Here is a 20,358-nt window from a genome sequence, read left to right as displayed (position 1 = left end):
GTTGAAGAACTGAAGATGCCAGCAAAGTCTAGGGAAACAATTTCTTTATAAATATTTATTCGATTGCCAATATCTACTATAAATTTCACTTTGTAATGACCAATATTAAAAATAGAGTATTTGCCTATGCAAGACGTAATCTTATTTTTATTTTTTCTTGGTACCGTTCATAACAAATACGATTTGCTTATGATTATTTTCCAGATTTTATCTATGTGATGTCTAACAAAACTTCAATATTCACTAAACAATGAATTATTTTTATATTCCAGAGTCATAGCTAACTTCTTCAGAAATGAATTATCTTGCTGTAAAAGCTAAATATGATAAATGTTGTGATGTGACATATTTCGAAAAGTGCTGAATTTATTTTTGTAACTATATAAATACCTTTTCTTTCTATTACGTTTCTGAGAATTTTGCATTCATTAAACATAAAATTTCATTTAAATTTGTCGCTATTCTTAAAAGGATAAATCTTACCATTTCCCAATTTGATTCACGGAAGCTTCTAGATGCTTCTGAGAGTACCATTGTTTTACATGTACCTTGAGTCAAACTGCTTATAAACTATGCTGTGTTTTATTACTATGAGAAATAGTGCATGCAAGTGATTCAATTTTGTGCTAAAATTGTTTGTTTTGTAATGTGGCCTACACTGCTTGTTAACAGTCTTGTGTTGAGAAAACATCAAAACAAAAGATCTCAAAATTAAAAGTCAACATTGTATTTCAGTTTTACTTAACTAACAACCTGGATGATATGTACTTAAACAAGATTTTTTTTATGGAACGCCAACCAAGGGCGTTCATTCCCGGCGCAAAGTGGGCTCTGCCCCCCTGCTACCCAAGCTCTCAGGTGAAGGGGTTTTTCTTTCATGAAAATGATTTAAAAGTCGGTGCTCTGTAAGCTTTTAACAGGCGAACTATTGTATGGGCGCCCTTGACACCAGCTCCTAGACAATGACGCTATGACGCTATACACGAGATAAGTACCATACTGAAATAACTTCTTCTCTTGAAACACTGAAATACACATTGTAAAAACAGTGATGCCTCAATGAAATATTAGTAGCATATCCAAGAGCGGTGTTAGGATTTAAAAAAGTGAAGAAAATGTGATTTTGATCAGCATAGAAGAATTAAAAATCCATTACCTGTGGAGATGTCCTGGAAAGTAACCATCATTTAAATGTATCTGAATTATACTTGCTGTAAGCTTTTCTTCAGATATTTTTGTCATGGAAACAAGGTTTGCGTGGAATCTGTATTTTTGTTCAACAAAGCATACAGGCTGGTCCACACCTGACGTGCAAATGTCTATACCCATCACATCTGTGAAGACAGACTGCAGAAAATGGATCCTAAATTTTAGCAGATATGAGATGTGCACAAATGTCGAACTTGAAGTTGGAGGTCTGAGGAAAATTCTCAAACCTGTGGGCCAAAATAACATACACACAGACAGATCATAGCATGTGGAATGATAATCTGGTCCACAAAACATTTTTGATTTAGCAGTTTGTCGAATCAAGTGCTTCATGTCTGTGAGCACAAAGAATTCTGAATCAGCTGATTCAAGCTGCTGTGCTTATTTAAATAGATGAGAGTTACACATGTTTGTGGAAATTTAAGAACGAGTATAGAGTGATGAGGATAAGAAGGCAGATGCTTATAATTCTTTAATAGGTAAGATAAGAATAGTTGATCTGGTGACAAACATACAAACTGCAATAAAAAAATTATTTGATGCAGCCTGTTATCCACAATAAGATAATCAAAGTAAGACAATCTATTAGATCTCACACTGGACACAACCAAATACACAACCAATTTCCTTCAAGAAATGTTGCTAGTTGAAGGATTAAATTGATGTGAAGACTAAACAGTGTGCTTTTGTGATGTGATTTTGAAAAAGATTTTTACAAATTAATGACTAGTTCACTTATTTAAAAAACAATGAGAAATGTTAGATAACTTCATGAAATTCCTTTACACTGAAGGGATTAAGAAACTGGTATACATGTCTAATATTCTGTAGGGCTCCCATGAACACACAGAAGTGCTGCAACACAATGTGGTATATACTCGACTAATGTCTGATGTAGTGTTGGAAAGAACTGACATCATGAATCCTGCAGGGCTGTCCATAAATTCGTAAGATTATGAGGGAGTGGAGATCTCTTTTGAAAAGCACATTGCAAGGCATCCCAGATAAGCTCAATAATGTTCATGTCTGGGGATTATGGTGTCCAGCAGAAGTGTTTAAACTCAGAAGAGTGTTCCTGGGGCCACTCTGTAGCAATTCTGGACGTATGGGGCGTCGCATTGTTCTGCTGGAGTTGCCCAGCGGCATCGGATTGCACACTGGAAATTTGGGAAATTGCGTAAGGTCTTATGGAACCAAACTGCTGAGGTCATCGTTCCCTAAGCTCACGCACTACTTGATCTAACTTAAACTAACTTACGCTAAGGACAACACACACACCCATGCCAGAGGGAGGACTCGAACCTCCAATGGGGAAAGCTGCACAGACCGTGACAAAGCGCCTCAGACTGCATGGCTACCCTGTGCGGCTTTGCACACTGGAAATGAATGCATGCAGGTGATCAGACAGGATGCTTACGTACGTGTCAATTATCAGGGTCGTATCTAGACGTATCAGGGGTCCCATGCCACTCCAACTGCACATTCTCCACACCATTACAGAGCCTCCATCAGCTTCAACAGTCCCCTGGTGGCATGCAGTGTTCGTGGATTCATGAGGTTGTCTCTATACCCATACAGGTCCATCCACTCAATACAATTTGAAACGAGACTCGTCTGACCAGGCAACATGTTTCCAGTCATCAACACTCCAATGTCGGTATGGACGCAGGCAAGGCGTAAAGCCTTTGTTGTGCAGTCATCAAGGGTACAAAAGTGGGTCTTCAGCTCTGAAAGCCCATATCGACGATTTTTCGTTGAAGGGTCCACATGCTGAGACTTGTCTATGGCCTTACATTGGAATCTGCAGCAATTTGCGCAAGGATTGCACTTCTATCATGTTGAACAATTCTCTTCAGTCGTTGTTAGTCCCGTTCTTGCTGGATGTTTTTACATCCACAGCGATGTCAGAGATTTGATGTTTTATCAGAGACCTGATATTTATGGTACACTTGCGAAATAGTCATACGGGAAAATCCCCACTCATCCCTATCTCGGAGATTCTATGTTCCATCGCTTGTGCGCCGACTATAACACCACGTTCAAATCCACTTAAATCTCGAAAACCTGTCACTGTAGCAGCAGTAACTGACCTAACAACTGCGCCAGACACTTGTTGTCTTATATGGGCATTGTCGAGCGCAGTACCGTATTCTGCCCTTTACATAGCTCTGTATTTGAATACACATGCCTATACCAGTTTCTTTGGCGCTTCAGAATAGTTTAGCAGTGGGATGGGTGTTCTGGTTCAAGAGTTTACATCGCAAAATAAAATTTGTAGGGGGTCACCATATTCCATGGTATGTGTGTTATGGACCTCTCCAAATTCCACATATAGTATACTGTTATCGCTACAGGTTTGTGAAGCCATACTTCAGCAGTCTATGCTACTTTACATTAACATATATAGTGGGTGAATGGCTACAATCTCTAGGAAGTAAATATTTACAGTCCTAAAAAATGCGACACAATGGGATATACGACTGATAATCCTTTTGGAATAACATCTCAAAACAAGAATCTTTTCTGTCTGATGAAAGATGGGGTGAATGCGTCACAGAGTGTAGAGATTATGGGAAAAGATTCTCACGATCGATGATTACAAGAGGTGCCTCCTTGAGAGCATAGATGCTACTGCAATTATAGTGTGCCAAGGAATCTTTCAATTGTGAGGCCATGAGGTACATACTCCACTGCAGCAGAAAGTAGAGCTGTCACATCATGTTGAAAAGTGGTTCATCTGCGCGGCTGAGGTCGGCTCCTCACTTTCCTCATGCTATTCACTTGAATGACTGAGTGCGTTCAAATGGCTCTGAGCACTATGCGACTTAACTTCTGAGGTCATCAGTCACTGAGTGCGTGGTTGTGTATTTATTTGTTTGTAAATAGTTGATGTATGTGTGTAAGTGAATGTGGAATAGTTGGATGAATTATTTGTAACAGCTGTACATGTACATGAGTGAGCATGTCTGATTGTACAGTATATACTGAAAGAAATTAATACTTATAAATGCAAAATGGTGAAGGTGTTCAGAAAGAAAATGATTCAGGTGTAAATACTGTATACAGACAAAGAATGGGAAACGTAGTTTTGATGTTATTCTTGTACCCACTCATACATCTTCAGAAAAAAATATTTTGTCAATAAGCACTATGCAAATAAACTCAAAAATTGTAAAATATTATACATAAGAAAAAAGATTTGTAAAAAATCCACTGTGTAAATATCAAATAGACTTGTAAAATAAAAGAAATTGTCAGTAGCAACAAATGATCATAAATCAAAAACACTGCATGCTTAACAAATACTGTTATAAAAGAAAAATAAATTGTTAATAAACAATAAATGATTGTAAATAATGTATTGCCAAAAGAAATTTTTCATTATAAATGGTTAGCTACTTCATTATGTCATTGTCATTATTTCCCAAACTTGCCAATAAAGAATTATGGTCAGTTATAACATGTTTATAACAAACCTTAACCTTTCTCCCATGATGCTCAGACCTTAAATGAAGAGGCTTACACAGATGGCATCTTGCCATTTTATGTACTCCAACTGATACAAGGGAGTCCTTCCAATTTTATATCAAGTGATCAGTATCAAGTTATCTCAGCACCTTGAATGTAGGTAGTTCAGCTGTCCAAGTTGCTTAGGTATTCCCCTGAATGACCCTGACTATAACTCATGTGGTTGTCTAAGGTGTAAGGGGAAGGGGTTTCCACTGGATGACCTTGATCAATTGCTGGTGATTCCGATGGGGAGGGGAGAGGGGAGTGGTGGCTGCCAAGCACATAATGTGAGATTGCTAGTTCTTATCAGTGGTAAGATCGTTGTCTGACCTTGAAACAGTGCTGATAACCTATTTCCATTTATCTTTAAATATCTACCAGTTGATGTTCCTCAGTATTCCCATGAACTCAATACACCTGATCACAATGATGCTCTGGCAATGGGAAAAATGTAGCATTTCAAATCCGAATTGTTGGAACATCTATCTCATCCTTTTCTGGCATCTGAAGAAATTTGTGGCCAGAAAATGTTATTGAATATAGCTTTATTGTATTAGCCACAGACAGGTTCCTTGGAAATCTTTAAAAAATCGCCCTTCCAAACAGAAACTACTGACTGGAAAAATAATGAACAAAGTGCATTGGCTTGAAAGTAGACAAATGCAAATAATAACTTTATTTTTGACCTATTTATCCCGATTAACGGAAAAATTATGACTGTTGCGCACAGTGAGATAGAATACTTCCAGGTGGCACTGTAGATAAGTGATGGTTGGTTCGTTTGTGGGGTTGAAGGGACCAGGGCAAGTGATGTGGGATGCAAAGTACAGAAGTGGAGCAGAGATGAATGGGAAATCACTGCACCAAAGGTGACCTTCACTCGACATTTTATGGAATGAGATACATTTAGAAACTACATTCACCGTAACACTTTACACGATCATATCCCCTCATTTCCCCAGTCATTTATAGCACAGTCGGAAGTTGGGCACAATGCTCTGTGGAGCTTCTGTTTATATATGCTAGTTAAAATATCACTCTAGTGACGATACCAGCCGCAAATGTGGGAATCCAATGACATAAGCATAAAACAGAATGTTATAGACTGACAAGTGGGAACGAGAATTTCGGAAATGTTGAAGCTGGTTTGCTGTTTGTGTCCTACTGTCATGAGCACCTTTGGAAAACTAGCTGAAGGAGGATGAAACCTTGGGCAGATGGAAAGGTAATGGATGCCATTACTCATCGCAAAATATGGAGGTCACAGGTTGACCACTTTATAAAACCGTAAAGGTGGTGATTTATGGTAGATCTGATGGCAGAGTACGATGATGATGCAGGTAAAAGTGTTTTGGAACACACAATTGAGTGCACATTATTGGGCATGGGACTCCACAGCAGATGACCCCTATTGTGTTCCTATGTTGAGCCAATGACGTCGACAATTACTATATCAATGGACACAGGAGCATCAAAATTGGTCCAGGGATAAAGTTTCTTGTTACACCAGGTTGATGGTCATAACCAGATATGCCGTAATCCTGGTGAACAGCCGCTTGAAGCATACACATGGATTCAGGTGGGTGGGGGCAGTAGTCTTTTATGGTCAACATTCATCTTGGCTTCCATGATAGCTGCAGCAGTAATTGAAAGCACCATAAGAGCCTTGGACTTCGTGAGCACTATTGCAGGCTACCTGCATCCCTTCCCGCTTGATGTTTTCACCAAGGGCAATGGCATATTTCAAAATGATAACTATCCACATCACAAAGCTAGAATATGTTTATAGCAGTTTAAGGAACATGATATTTAGTTCATGTTCATGTCTCTGACACAAAATTCGTCTGATCTGAACCCAATGAAAGACATCTGGGGCAGTATCGGGCACCATCTTGGCCCCTACAAACCACCAGCTCGTAATTTACAGGAATTGTGGGACCTATACACAGACATCTGAAGCCATATACCTCTGGAAACCTACCAACAATTTCTCTAAGCCTTGACATGCAGATCTGTTGCTGTGTCGCTTTCCTAAAGTGGACCAGGTGATAATTTTTTGTTTCATTGGTGCAGTTTCCAACTAACAAGCACCGAAATGCTCTCCATACAACAAACAGCTAATCAACATGTACTGTGATGAAGCATCAAGTATAACAACTACATATTTAATTTAATTTGTAGCAATTGGAAAATGTATTGCTGCCATCCAAAGTACAGGACATTGACATAAAGACACAAGAGCTCAAGATTAAATAGCTTTCTGATTATATATTTCAATTAAATGTAACCTACAAGGGTTATCCAGAAATTATAAATGTTATATGTTCTCAAGATGGTTGGCCACACTTTGCAAAAAGAAAAGGATCTATGTGAGAAAGGTAGTAACATAAGTAGTAATAAAAATAATTGATTTCCTTGGATCGTTTTACAATAGTATGAGACACATTATGGGTTTTATGCAGCTATAAGCAAAGTTTGCAACTTACTGCACATAGCAACCATAACACTGAATATTTTGTAAATATGAAGAACTGTTTTTACACAGACAACATTCCAAATGAAAAAGAAAGAAATATTTTCATGTGAAATCAACATACGTTCTGGATAGCTCAGGGACAGACAAATGAGTTCCGTCTGCATAGGTGTCAGTAGGATTGATCTACTTTCACCCCTCCACCCTCCCAATCACCTATTACCCCCTTCCCCCCCCCCCCAACATACTGTATTGCCAGATTCTCTGCTTCCTCAGAGATTTCTCCCTGGACAGAATGGAGGACAGGGAAACGATTTCCCCCACTCCTCCCCTATTCGTCTATGTTAAAGAGCAGTTCTGCAGTTTCTGTGACATGGAAAGGATTTCTCTCACTTCTCCTCTCACTCCAATCCAAGATGGCTGCTTCTAGCCCACGTGTCCTAAGTTAAAATAATATTAGATTCCGGCAGCATGTTTAACTTTCCCACGAATTTCGACACACTTAATATTTAAGGAATTGCTACACAATCAGCCTCACATGTTTTATTATAAATAATTACCATGCCCATCGCCACTGTTGGTGCCATGTTGTTAGTGATGGATTAGTAGAAGGGATGTTTGATGTTAAACATGGAGCAGGAAAGTTTTATTTATTTAAACGTCATAACACTGAAGCAGAGACGTTTTATTTAAACAATTTACCGTTCAAAGAGTTGTTTTGACATTAGCTATATCACACACATGTGCAGGCTGCAGATGATTGTATAATTAGGAAGCACTCACTGGGGCAGTCGGTCGTCAAATGGACAACTGTTGGCAGGACACTCTGGAGGGAGCCCCCTTCCCCTCCCTACCCATTCACCCGCCTGAATCGATGCTTTCAGACACGCACGCTCTTTGCCAGGACAATTACCGGTTTGACGTTTTTATTTGAATGATTTGGCCTTGTGTGTAACATGAGGGACGCGTTATACATTTTTATTCAAAGTATTTGGTGTTTAAACAATTACACCAGCATTTAGGGGTCAACTGCGCCCATCTCACCTACTGGACAGCTCAAATGCTGACATGACTCTTGAATGTCTCTACTGTCTTATGGGTTGGATGGAATACATGGACAGATGCTCTTCACCTAATATCTCTTTGATCTATATCTGAGAATATGAATTATACACTCTACATCTCTGTAGCACCTAAACACCAGCATGTCACATACAGGACGCACAAACAAGTTTTTGTTCTATTTCAATGCAATGCTCTTATTGTAGGATGTGTGTTTCAGCCTGTTTATTCCTGCTGCAACACACAGAGTCGCGAATCATCTAAAAAGGGAACCTCAGATTTAGTTATAAGTTGGCAGAGTGGATAGGCCTTGAAAAACTGAACACAGATCAATCGAGAAAACAGGAAGAAGTTGTGTGGAACTATGAAAAAATTAGCAAAATATACGAACTGAGTAGTCCACGTGCAAGATATGCAACTTTAAGGGTGATGAGCAGTCAGGAATGCCGTGGTCGTGTGGTTGGCGTGAGCAGCTGTGGAGTGAGAGGTCCTTGGTTCAAGTCTTCTCTCGACTGAAAATTTTAATTTTTTTGTTTTCAGACAATTATTATCTGTCCGTCCGATGCGATCACTTTTTTGGGAGTGATAATCACATCCACAAAAAAACCTAAATCGGGCAAGGTAGAAGAATCTTTTTACCCATTCGCCAAGTGTACAAGTTAGGTGGGTCGACAACATATTCCTGTCATGTGACGCATATGCCGTAAACAGTATCGTATAGAATATATCAGACGAGTTTTCCTGTGGAGGAATCGGTTGACCTATGACCTTGCGATGAAATGTTTTCAGTTCCCACTGGAGAGGCACGTCCTTTCGTCTACTAATCGCACGGTTTTGCGGTGCGGTCGCAAAACACAGACACTAAACTTATTACAGTGAACAGAGACGTCAGTGAACGAACGGACAGATCATAACTTTGCGAAAATAAATAAAGTAAATTTTTCACAAGGGGGAGGACTTCAACCATGGAACTCTCATTCCGCAGCTGCTCACACTAACCACAGGACCACGGTGCTCCTGACTGCACATCACCCTTGAAGTTGCATATGTTGCACGTGGACTACTCAGTTCGTATATTTTGCTAATTTTTTCATAGTTCCACACAACTTCTTCCTGTTTTCTCGATTGATCTGTGTTCAGTTTTTAAAGGCCTATCCACTGTCCCAACTTATAGCTAAATCTGAGGGGGGTGCAATGGGGAGGTTCCCTTGTAAGAAATTCGTCAAATGTAATTGTGATTCAAAACAATTCAGAGCTACTGAAGATCAACAAAATGCTTACACATCTGATTTTCGCCTAAAGTTCCATTATTGCCTACAAATACTGAGTCTGTAGCTTGCAATTCCAGACCGCTGATCCATGACTTGGATAACAAACGTTGGCATGTATTGCAATAATTGTCATTGCACTAAAACTTCGCAAAACTTGGAAAAATGTAATCACACCTATGTTAGTATGAACCATCTGTTAGTGTGGGCCCCTTATACGCATTGGGCCCTATAATATTTATTGACAATAATAGTTTCTCAGAGTTTCAGTATACTGAAGCGACCCCACACAATCAATAATACTGACAGAAATTGTCAGTTGACAAGGCGATTTTACAAGGTTATAATGTCGAACACCAAGAAGGAAGATTGTGCTGCAGTTACAATATCTATAGCTTGCATGCGACAGAAAACAGTGAAAAAGGGGAAATGGACTCAGGTATGGTTGAAAAAAGCGAATTGCCACATGTTAATTTATTGAGAAATCAGAACCACAGACCTAAAAGATTTCATAAATCATTTTTTAACATGTCCTGCATCATACAACAAATTTTTAATATTAATATGAGATAAAATAGAAAGAAAAAAGAAGGAGCCCCCGTCGATGAGAGATTATAAGTATTTCTGATATTTGTGACGACATGTAGTCGTTCAAATTCTCGAAATTTTGTTTTGTAATATCACCAAATACAATTAGTAAAATTCTATGTAAATCTCTGAGGAATTATATCTGTCGTTCCAAGTACATGTTCAGGCACGCAAAGAAAATTATTCTTTTACTTTTCATAATAAATTTGTGAAAGAGATATGCATTTTGCAATCTCTCCCTGGTCATTTTTCGAAGTGGAAGCATTTTTCCAAACTGCTATGCCAGGATGGTTCCTTTGAAAGGACACTGCTGACTTCCTTCCCCATCCTTCCCTAATCTAATGGGACTGATGACCTCACCATTTAGTCCCCTTCACCAAGTCAACCAACCAATCCAAACTGCTGTTTAATTCATCAATCTATGCTATATTTTCAAATTAATAAAATAAGTAGTGCCATAAAGAATACTCCTTTGATCATCCTAAAGTGGTGTAAACAATGATTACCATAGCACAGATCTATTAAGATTGTTCTGTGTTAAAAGACTTCTTGCAAAAATTAATCTGAGGTATGATATGCACAAAGACAAATTGGAAACATGAGCATTGCATACTAACACTGTGTGGCTGGTTCATGCAGAACTGTTAACATCTGAATGGAGAATATTGTCAAACTGTCAATACCTGACTGCCAGCTGATTTTTCTTTGAAGTCCTGCCAGTTAATATTTTTTGTTAAGCAGAAAAAATCACAGCAACGTTGTAATTTTGGAAAAGTGTTTTCATTCCATAAATCGTTTGCAAGTTGCAATGTATTATGTACTGCTGTGATGTAAGGGTGCCATGGATGACAACCATAGGGGTCCTGCTGTGAGATGAAATTACTTCTGGTTGTTGGGTCATATGGCAGGTAAAATCCAGGTTCGTATCCCACCACTGCCTTTGGACCCCCAGACAATACTTCACTACTAATTGGGACTCATCAAAAGAAACACTTACACTCCAATAAATCAGATTCCAGGTTGGAGGCAGACATTTTGGACAACAGTGGGATACCAACCTGCCCGCCGCCCACCAAACAGCTTGACAACCAGGAGTGATGGTCTGGAGAGAGATTTCTTTTCATAGTAGGGCCCCTCTGGTTGTCACCTTCGACATCCTCACAACATCGAAGTATGTTAAGGATAATCTACACCCCATTTTCATGCCCTTCACTCAAGCCACCCTGCGCTTACATTTCAGCAAGATAATGCCCACCCACACATATCAAGAGTTACTACTGCTCATGTTTGTGCTTGCCAAACCCTAATTTGGGCACCAAGGTCGTCAGGTCTCTCCCCAGCTGAGAATGTTTGGAGCATTATGCGGAGGGCCCTCCAAGCATTTCTGGATTTAGAAGGTCTAACACACCATTTGGACAGAATTTGGGAAGATATCACCCTGAAGGACATCTAGCAACTCTATCAATCAATGCCAAGCTGAATAACTGCTTGCATAAGGACCAGAGGTGGACCAAATGTTATTGTCTTGCTCAATTTGTAGATCTCTTTCTCTTAAATAAATCATCCAAATCTTCTGAAAGTATAAACTTTTGTTTGTCTGTACATGTACATTGCATCTACCGAGTTCTGTCCCAATCGAATAATTCCTTTGTGGTGCATCGATTTTTTAGTCTCAGAGTTTATAATGTTCAACTTAACAGATATTAACCTGGACTTCCACAGACATTAATTAGTTACTTATACATGCCCCCACTACAACTTGCGTATGGAAACACACCACTTGCACAATCTCATGCCAACTTGGGTGTAATTAGGAAGGCTATGATGGGTTCTATGACAAACAGTTGCAATAATCCAGAAAACCTGTAAGGCCAAAAACTGCAATGTCTTGACAGCTGAAACGATGCTACTGTTACAAGTGGCTAGCGTGTGGTAACAGAAGAACAGCATGGTACATACTCAGACCTTGCTGTTTTTAATGCTATTACTTCCATATTTCTTTGTCACTAAACGTAGAGGTAATTTTTTACAAAATGAACAGGAAAATTTAATTAAAGTCTTATTCCATCTCTTGTTAATGCCAACGCACAACGATAAAATCTCAATGAACCGTAATGTATTTTGTTCGTACAGCAGAGTCATAATCATATCAAAATCCTTTAAGATGAGAACTGAATTAATTGTGACCTGATGGGTTTCAGTTCAAAAGGCACTGGCTAAGAGTATTCTGCACTCTTGGTATTTACTTTCTGACCTCTTCCGCCGATTGTAGTTCGTTTCACGAGTTTCTTTGCGAATATTAGACTGATGTTAATACATTCAAAACTAGGCACTATTTTTTACATTCTGGGAGATTAGCTGCTACTTCTTCTTATAAACACTGTTTTGACGTTGTCCTTGTTTCTGTGCCTTGAATGTACCTGTTTATCTATTCTGCTTCCCAGGTACTGGTATAAAAATGTATTCATATCTCCAAGAGTGTTTTTCCTGACTGTAACATACAGTCCTCCACCTATAACACTTCTTTCCTATTTCTGTGCATTTAGCACAAAACGCAATTCGTTTTCACCTGCAGCTACCACTAATGTATTATTAACTAATCGTATTTAGCTAATTTCCTGTACTTGATAAGTAATAACAGTCCTTCACATGCACCAGATCCAGTTGGCATGACAATAAACTCTGAAATACGATCTCATTTGCTTTCTGAATGTGCTACACCACCCCATATAATATACACCATACATAGTAATTTTGCAATGCGTTTATACATGTTTCTTAACATTCAAGGATTAATAGATAAATTTTATATGCTGTGTGTACTGGCTTCATAAGCGATTAGATATTATTGGTATAGCTGAACAATGGATGAACTCTGATATAAATAATTTAGCTTGTATCCTAAATTTTAAAGTTACATCTTATTTTTTCCACACATATAAAACTCGAGGTGGCTCTATCATTTTAGTTAAGAATCATGTTGTATCTGAACCACTGTCTAGTATAAATAACTTAAACATCGAAGAAATTTTTGAAGCCTGCTAAAACAGCTATTACTTTTATTTATAGAATCCCAACATTAGAGAATAAGAAAAAAAATTCTCAAAAGATTTGAAACACTATTAAAAACAGTATTCTGAATGAAAGTGAATATAATTATAATGTATGATTTTAATATTGATTTCAACCTTAGTAATTCAGATAACTTAGAACTAAACAGGCTAATAAAATGCTATGTCTGAATAGTATGCTCAGAAATGTTATCACTAGACCTGGCCATATAAATGGTGGAACTTGTATAGATAATATTATTACTCCTTTTTATCTATCAAAATATTATACAAACATTATTGATACAAAGAAGAGGTTGAAAAAATCAACCATACATAAGGTTTTGATTGCTGACACACTTTATTTTGATCGTTATACCGTCATTAAGTTTGCAAATATAGAGACAGTTGTTAGCAATAATTACAATTCATCTGTGATGTATAAGATTCAGCTAAGTATCAGTGACTACAATATATCTGTATTTTCGGGCTATGTCAGGCAAATAAACTGCCTATTTGTATATGGTAATGATGGAGCAGAACAGCATTTTGGTAGGTTCTTTGAATTATTTATATGGGCAGTTAATTTAGGTCTGCGGTATAGGGCCATAGGAAGGAAGCAGGACAGTCGCAAACTGATTTGGCCTGATGGCTTAATGTGAGTCATTCTGTTATTTCTCGGATGTGGCGGCGGTTTATACGGACGGAAACTGTATCCTGAAGACCAGGTCAGGGTCGACCACGTGTGACTTCAGAAGAGAGTACCGTTATTCAGCTGTGAGGCACGACATTATTGCCTTAGTACTGCACGGCAACTGGCACTTGAGGTCACAGCGTCTACTGGATGTGCTGTATCGAGGCAGAAGGTGTGCAGAAGGCCTCAGCAGTGTGACCTTTATTGTTAGAGACATGCTGTATGTCTACCTCTGACGTATCTTCACAGACGGGAAAGTCTAGAGAGGAGTCATCAACATGCCACCTGGACAGTCAAACAGTGGGCCAATGTTGTTTTCATAGGTGAGTCCTGATTTAGTCTTGATAGTGATTCTCGATGGATTCGCATCTGTAGGGAACGTGGAACACGATTTTGGGAGCCAAACACTGTGGGAAAAGACCGAGATCGAAGAGAATCCCTAACAGTGTGCGCAGAAATTATGTTTGCAACTCGAACCCCTCTTCATGGAATTACACGTGTGAATCGGCAAGGTTTAACTACTGTCAGGTGTCATGACGACTTCTTGGGACCTCAGCTGCAGTTGTTGTAAGGTGCTGCGGGCCCAGAAATCATATTGATGGACCCACCTCATAGAGCGTGGGTGGTTGATGTTTTCTTGGAAACGGAAGATACTGCATGCATGACGTGGCCTGCTCGCTCTCCCAATTTGAATCCCATAGAGCATTTCTAGGAAGCACTAGAGAGACTGCTTGCATCTCATCAACATCCACCAACCAGTCTCCAAGAAAGCGAGCAGCTCTACAGGAAGAATGGGCGTTACTGCCTCAGCATGAGAATGATGACATCAATCACAGCGTGCCCAGTCGTTTCCAGGCCTGTATTGCTGCCAGAAATTGTCACCCTCCTCACTGAGCACATTAACCAGTTATTGGAATGTGTGTGTGCAGATCCGTTAATTTGGAAAAAAACGAAGAACATTTTTGTCTACCATTATGTGTGTTGCAGTCGTTTGCGTTCTGTATTCTATACATCGTTTGTTCTTTACTATCACCTGTTAACACTGTTTCGTGGCAAAAGAAACGCAACATTGCAAAATTTCGTTTTGTTGCTTTAATTTAGGACACCAGTGTATGTAACCACAGACGGAGCCCTCCCCCCCCCCCATAATTTAAGAAAATTATTTGTTATATTATGCTTTGTGAAATCACAAAATTATGTTGGAATTTTTATTTCCCTTGTTTGACGATAGTTACCTTTCAAAATAAATTCACTAATGAGTTGAAACAAATAATTATTACGCTAGTAAGCAGGTTAACTGAAAACGAGTGGTGTGAATCATGATAGTGTTACGGTGCTGTGGGTACACTTAGAATTTGTCCCATTGTAATAACCTCTAGAAAAAGTCTAGCGCCAGCGCTGTGGCCACGGTAACATCAAAAGGACTGGAGCAGAATCGCCTGGAACCCTCTGCTTCGCATCACCTTGACGCTTCGTGATATTACGATGCCCCGGCTATATGAAGCCCACCGTGCTGTCGGTGTCATTCAGCGCGGATACTTTCGTTCAGTGCATGCTGCAGACGTGTTTAGTGTTCTGACTTTAGTGTCTAGTGGACTACTTTATATGACTATATTTCATTCGTTTATTTTAGTATCTTAGTGTATTGTGAATTAAGTTTGCAATGGATAAATTTGTTACCAAAAAGACGCGCTTGGAAGTTGATGATACTGCAAGTCAGCCTCCAACAATTATTGTGTCGTCAGTTGCTTCGTCGTCTTCAGGTGAGAATCGTTCACAGGCCAAACCTGGACAGTCTGGTAAGGGAATATCATTTCAGAAGTTTTGGTTGATCAAATGTACATGGCCAGAATATGAAGCATCCAACGAAAAAGTTTTTTGCAAAACCTGCAAAGAGGCAGATGGTAAAAATCTATTACAATTTCTTTAAAAATAAAGAAGATGCATTTACTTTTGTAGGGTTTTCCAACTGCAAAAAGGCTTTGGAAAAATTCCATCTTCATGAAAATACGTTTACGCATAAAGCAGGTGTTCTGAAACTAAATTCTATCACTAACCAATGTGTGGCCTCCCAATTGAATGAACAGTTAGATAGTGATATGAAGAAAGGCCGTTTAGCTCTTGAGAAAATTGTTACTACTGTGCAATGTAAAATATTTTTTTTTCAATTGTTGGAACTCAGAAAGAATGACATACTTGTATTTAAAGATTGGCTAGGGCGTTCGGGGTATAAGTGGATGTCCCACGATATTCAAAACGAGATCATTGATCTACTAGGAAAGTCTGTGTTGAGAAAGGTATTGGCTTCAGTGTAGAGGACTGAACATTTTTCTATTATGGTTGACGAAACAAGTGATTCTTCGATTCATGAACAAGTATCATTTTGTATTCGTACTGTTGATGATTCCTTAATTATCAACGAAGATTTTATTGGCTTATACGAGACACCCAACACTGAATCACAAACTCTGTTTAGTATTTTAAAAGACATTTTTGCTCGTCTTGATTTGTCAATGGATAACTTAAGAGAACAGTGCTATGATGGTGCCTCGAAAATGAGAGGTAAGTTCAGGAGAAAAAAACTGTTAGTTTTGGATATATAAACAAAAGCACGTTATGTGTACTGCAGTGCTCACAGTTTAGACTTGGCAGTTGTAGAGAGTCTCCGCCGTCTATGAGGGATATTATGGCTTTAGCTAAGGACTTAATAAACACTGTAAAGGAATCCAACAAAAGGATGGGACTTTTCAGAAGCATACTCTGTGAGAGCGCCAACAACCAAGCTGGTCTACGACCTCTTTGCCCGACTCGATGGACTACGCGAGCTTCTAGTATCTTGAGAGTACTGAAAAACTTTGAAGAACATCTAGAGCTTTTTGAAACATTTTCTGCAGAGGACAAAACAGAGGCAGGTTGCAAATGTGCAGGCTACCTTGAGTCAATGTTACAATTCAAGATTTATTTCTTTTTACATCTTCATTGCCATGCAATGAACCCAGTAGAGGTTGTCAATGAAAAAATTCAACTTCCTCATCTAAGTGTTGCTAATCTGAAAAAAATATATGAGGGATTGATTTGTATATTGAATGGAAGGTGTGATAGTTTTGAACACTTTTGGGAATTGTGTTTAAAAGAAAAACCTCCACAAGCTGATGATCCTTCGTTTCCTCGGAATCGAAGTATATCAAAGAAGTATGAAAACAACGAAGCCAGCTCACCGCATACTTTCAAAAGCCCAGAGGAATACTACAAAGCTATTTACATTGATGTTTGTGAAACGGTGCAGTCTTGCATTACTGAGCAGTTTGCTTCAACTGGACTCATGCAGGTCATTGCAGTTGAACAGGAGTGCTTGCTTTTAGTAAACAGAGGTAAACAAATTTGAAAAAATCAACTGAGTTTTTCAAAAATGACCTAGACATCAAGCGACTACTCTTACACTTGAATATGTTAGCCAATAACGCTAATAAAAACCGACTGGTCTTAAAAGACATGCGTGATGTAAGGAAGCACATTACAAAAGAGCCTACAGTTGGAGAAATGTTATGTGAAGTAGTGAAGTACATTAAGCTTCTCCAAGTAGTTCCAATCACGACAGCAACAGCAGAATGGTCATTTAGCGACCTTAGATGCCTGAAGTCATATCTCCGATCAACAATGGGACAGAAGCGATTGAACAACTTGGCTGTTCTTCATGCCCACCGAGATGTTTTGGATGAATTTAGTATCCAACCAATCATCAACAACTCATATTCAGTAATCCAGTCAGACGGTCGACATTTGCACCTTTCTAAAGACACTCTAGGCCTAATAATGGCATTTAGGGCAAAATTACAAATCTTTATAAAATAGACAATTAAATACATACATAATGTTAAATTTTCAGTTTAGAAACTGTATTACTATATTACTATAGTACTGTATTGGTTATTTCAAATACTTAAATATTTTTTAGGTGTAAGATCCAATTAAAACCCGCTATTTACATACTTTTTGACTGAAAGTATTAGGCATACTGTATTAACTTTATTAACGATATTAAAGCATTAACTTTGAGATACTGTTTTTATTTAATGAACCGTGAGCCTTGTTCAAAGTAAGTTTAAATTAGCTATTTCACTTCTCAATCAAAGTGCTATTACTGTGCGACAGCAATATTCTATGTTTTATTCTTTTAATGATAGTTTAGGATTTATTTAAATATAATTTCAGTCTTTTCAGAGATATATATTCACTGCTTTGTAATAGTCTATAAGCATGATTATTACTGTAAATTAAATTAACTTTTTACGAAAATGCCGTGTGTGTTCATGTTTTGTTTCTTTTTTCAAAGCCAAAAAATGCGTCAGGCTTGTTGAGTTTCCCGGAGTGTCGAGTTATCGAGAGTCTAGTTTTCGGGGTTCTAATGTTGATCATATGACTCTAAAATGCTTAAGAAACTTTAAAACTCACTATTTTTCATCTAAAATTAAAAAATTTTCCGGGGCAAGACCTCCAGTATGGGCCCCTCTCCCAATATTTTTTATAAGTCGGTGACCCTGTCTGTAACATAAAATATCACATACATATAATCTACTAAAAGTGAAGGCATATGTCAATGACAGAGTTACAATGTTATTTGCCAGATGAACAAACATAGCGAAATTACAAAACTTCAGTGACTGAAAAGCTTGGAGTAACTTTAGTTTCTTGTGTAACAGGACTGGTTATCGAGGTTTTCGTTTAGAATCTCTAAATGCTGCAATGAAAAAAACTCAAATTAATTATGTACAGGATTTAAAGTTGCTTGGAAAGTAGGTTACATTGTACATATTTCTTTCTAAAAAGAAAAAGTAGTTTCACTGCTTGCTTCTTAATCAAAAATGGTACGAGAATAAAAGCTATTTCCCCAAAACATCAGTCCATAGCCTATAACAGTCATGACTTGGGCATAGTTCCCAGCTTTAAAGTGTCTATGTTAGTTACATCTCTTACTGATCATGGTAAGAAATAAGCTTCTTTGACAGTATGTCTGACTGCAATATCCAGCTTTGTGTGTTACTGATGTTCAACAAAAAGAAATTAAGTGTAATTTTCTATGTAGATGTTGTTTCCACCAATATTTGCGTCTCTACTGGATGGGTCGACCTCCCCAATAGCTGAGTGGTCAGCGTGATGGATTCGATTCCTGGCAGGGTCGGAGATTATTCTCCTCTCAGAGGTAGGGTGTTGTATTGTCTTCATCATTAATTCATCCCCATCCGGCGTGCAGCTCGCACAATGTGGTGTCGAATGTAATAAGACCTGCACCAATGGGGTCAGACCTGCCCCACAAGGGGCCTCCCAGCCAATGACGCCAAACGCTCATTTCCATTTTTTTTCTTGGGTTGAAACTGATGTTTAGCGCTTTTTGTGCGCATTTATCATGACTGAAGGTGGGTAGTGATTTCCTCAACTATTGCCTGGAGTATGTCCTCGCTGCCAGTTTTCAGTATATTTCTGGCTGCATACAGGAATGATTTGCCTTAAGGGGACCACACCCTGCCTATCTAACGCATGTAAGTTTAGGCAAGTATTTGACCAATTTTTTAAAAACTAATTAATGCAGGACCTTAATAATTTTACTGTATGTTACATGATGCTAATATAGTCAACTGTACTAAAATCTACTTTATCCATTTTATAGCTTTTAAGAAATACTTCTTTAAATTTATTAACAAAAGGTAGTAAGTTTTTTCTACAGAAAATATTTTTTTGTGAACTTCCTAATGGGGAAATATTAATGAATGTAGTACCACAGGTGGCTTTTTATGTTATGCAGAGTCTCTGAAAATTTCATTCATTTATCTATGATAGTTTCTGATATAATGGGGCATATGTACTGAAAATTTTAGTTTGCGGGTAATTGACTTTAAAGAAAAAACTTTTGAAATTTGTTACTTACAGTTAACTGAAACTGTCCTGCTGCATATGATGGCCCTTCTTTGGCCTCTAGCAGGTCTTCCAGCTTCTTTTTCACCTTCCTGCATGTTTGTTTTGATTTCTTGGCCATATTAGATGCAGACCTATCTGCATTGGCTATCCTCATTTTATCGCAATGTTGCAGCCTAGTGATAATATTTTCACCAGGAATAATTCCTAGCTTTTTCAGTACCCAACGCTTTCCAATGTTACCACAACTGAAAGTAATAACAGCATCATGAACTCCTAGTTTCATTGTATGCATGCCTACAAATACAGTTTTAGGAAGGCGGTTCCAAATTATGCTGTTGAAACATTCACTTGGGTTCTGTGTCTGCCCATGCAGACATTTCCTTAGAAGGTCAGGATGAGCCAAGTCTCTGAAAATAGATTTAATTGCTGTAATAACAGCAACAGGAAGAGAATGCTGGTGAGAATAAGATTCTCCTATTGTACTTGCACCACGAATTTTCTCCTGATGGACACATTCCATGACATGGCTTATCATCGGTAGAGGACTTATGGAAGAATATGGCGCAAATATCTCTCTTCATTGCTTCCAGA

Source organism: Schistocerca nitens, chromosome 2 (genome assembly GCF_023898315.1).
Source record: "Schistocerca nitens isolate TAMUIC-IGC-003100 chromosome 2, iqSchNite1.1, whole genome shotgun sequence".
Classification (NCBI taxonomy): Eukaryota; Metazoa; Arthropoda; class Insecta; order Orthoptera; family Acrididae; genus Schistocerca; species Schistocerca nitens.
This window is presented reverse-complemented; position numbering follows the sequence as displayed.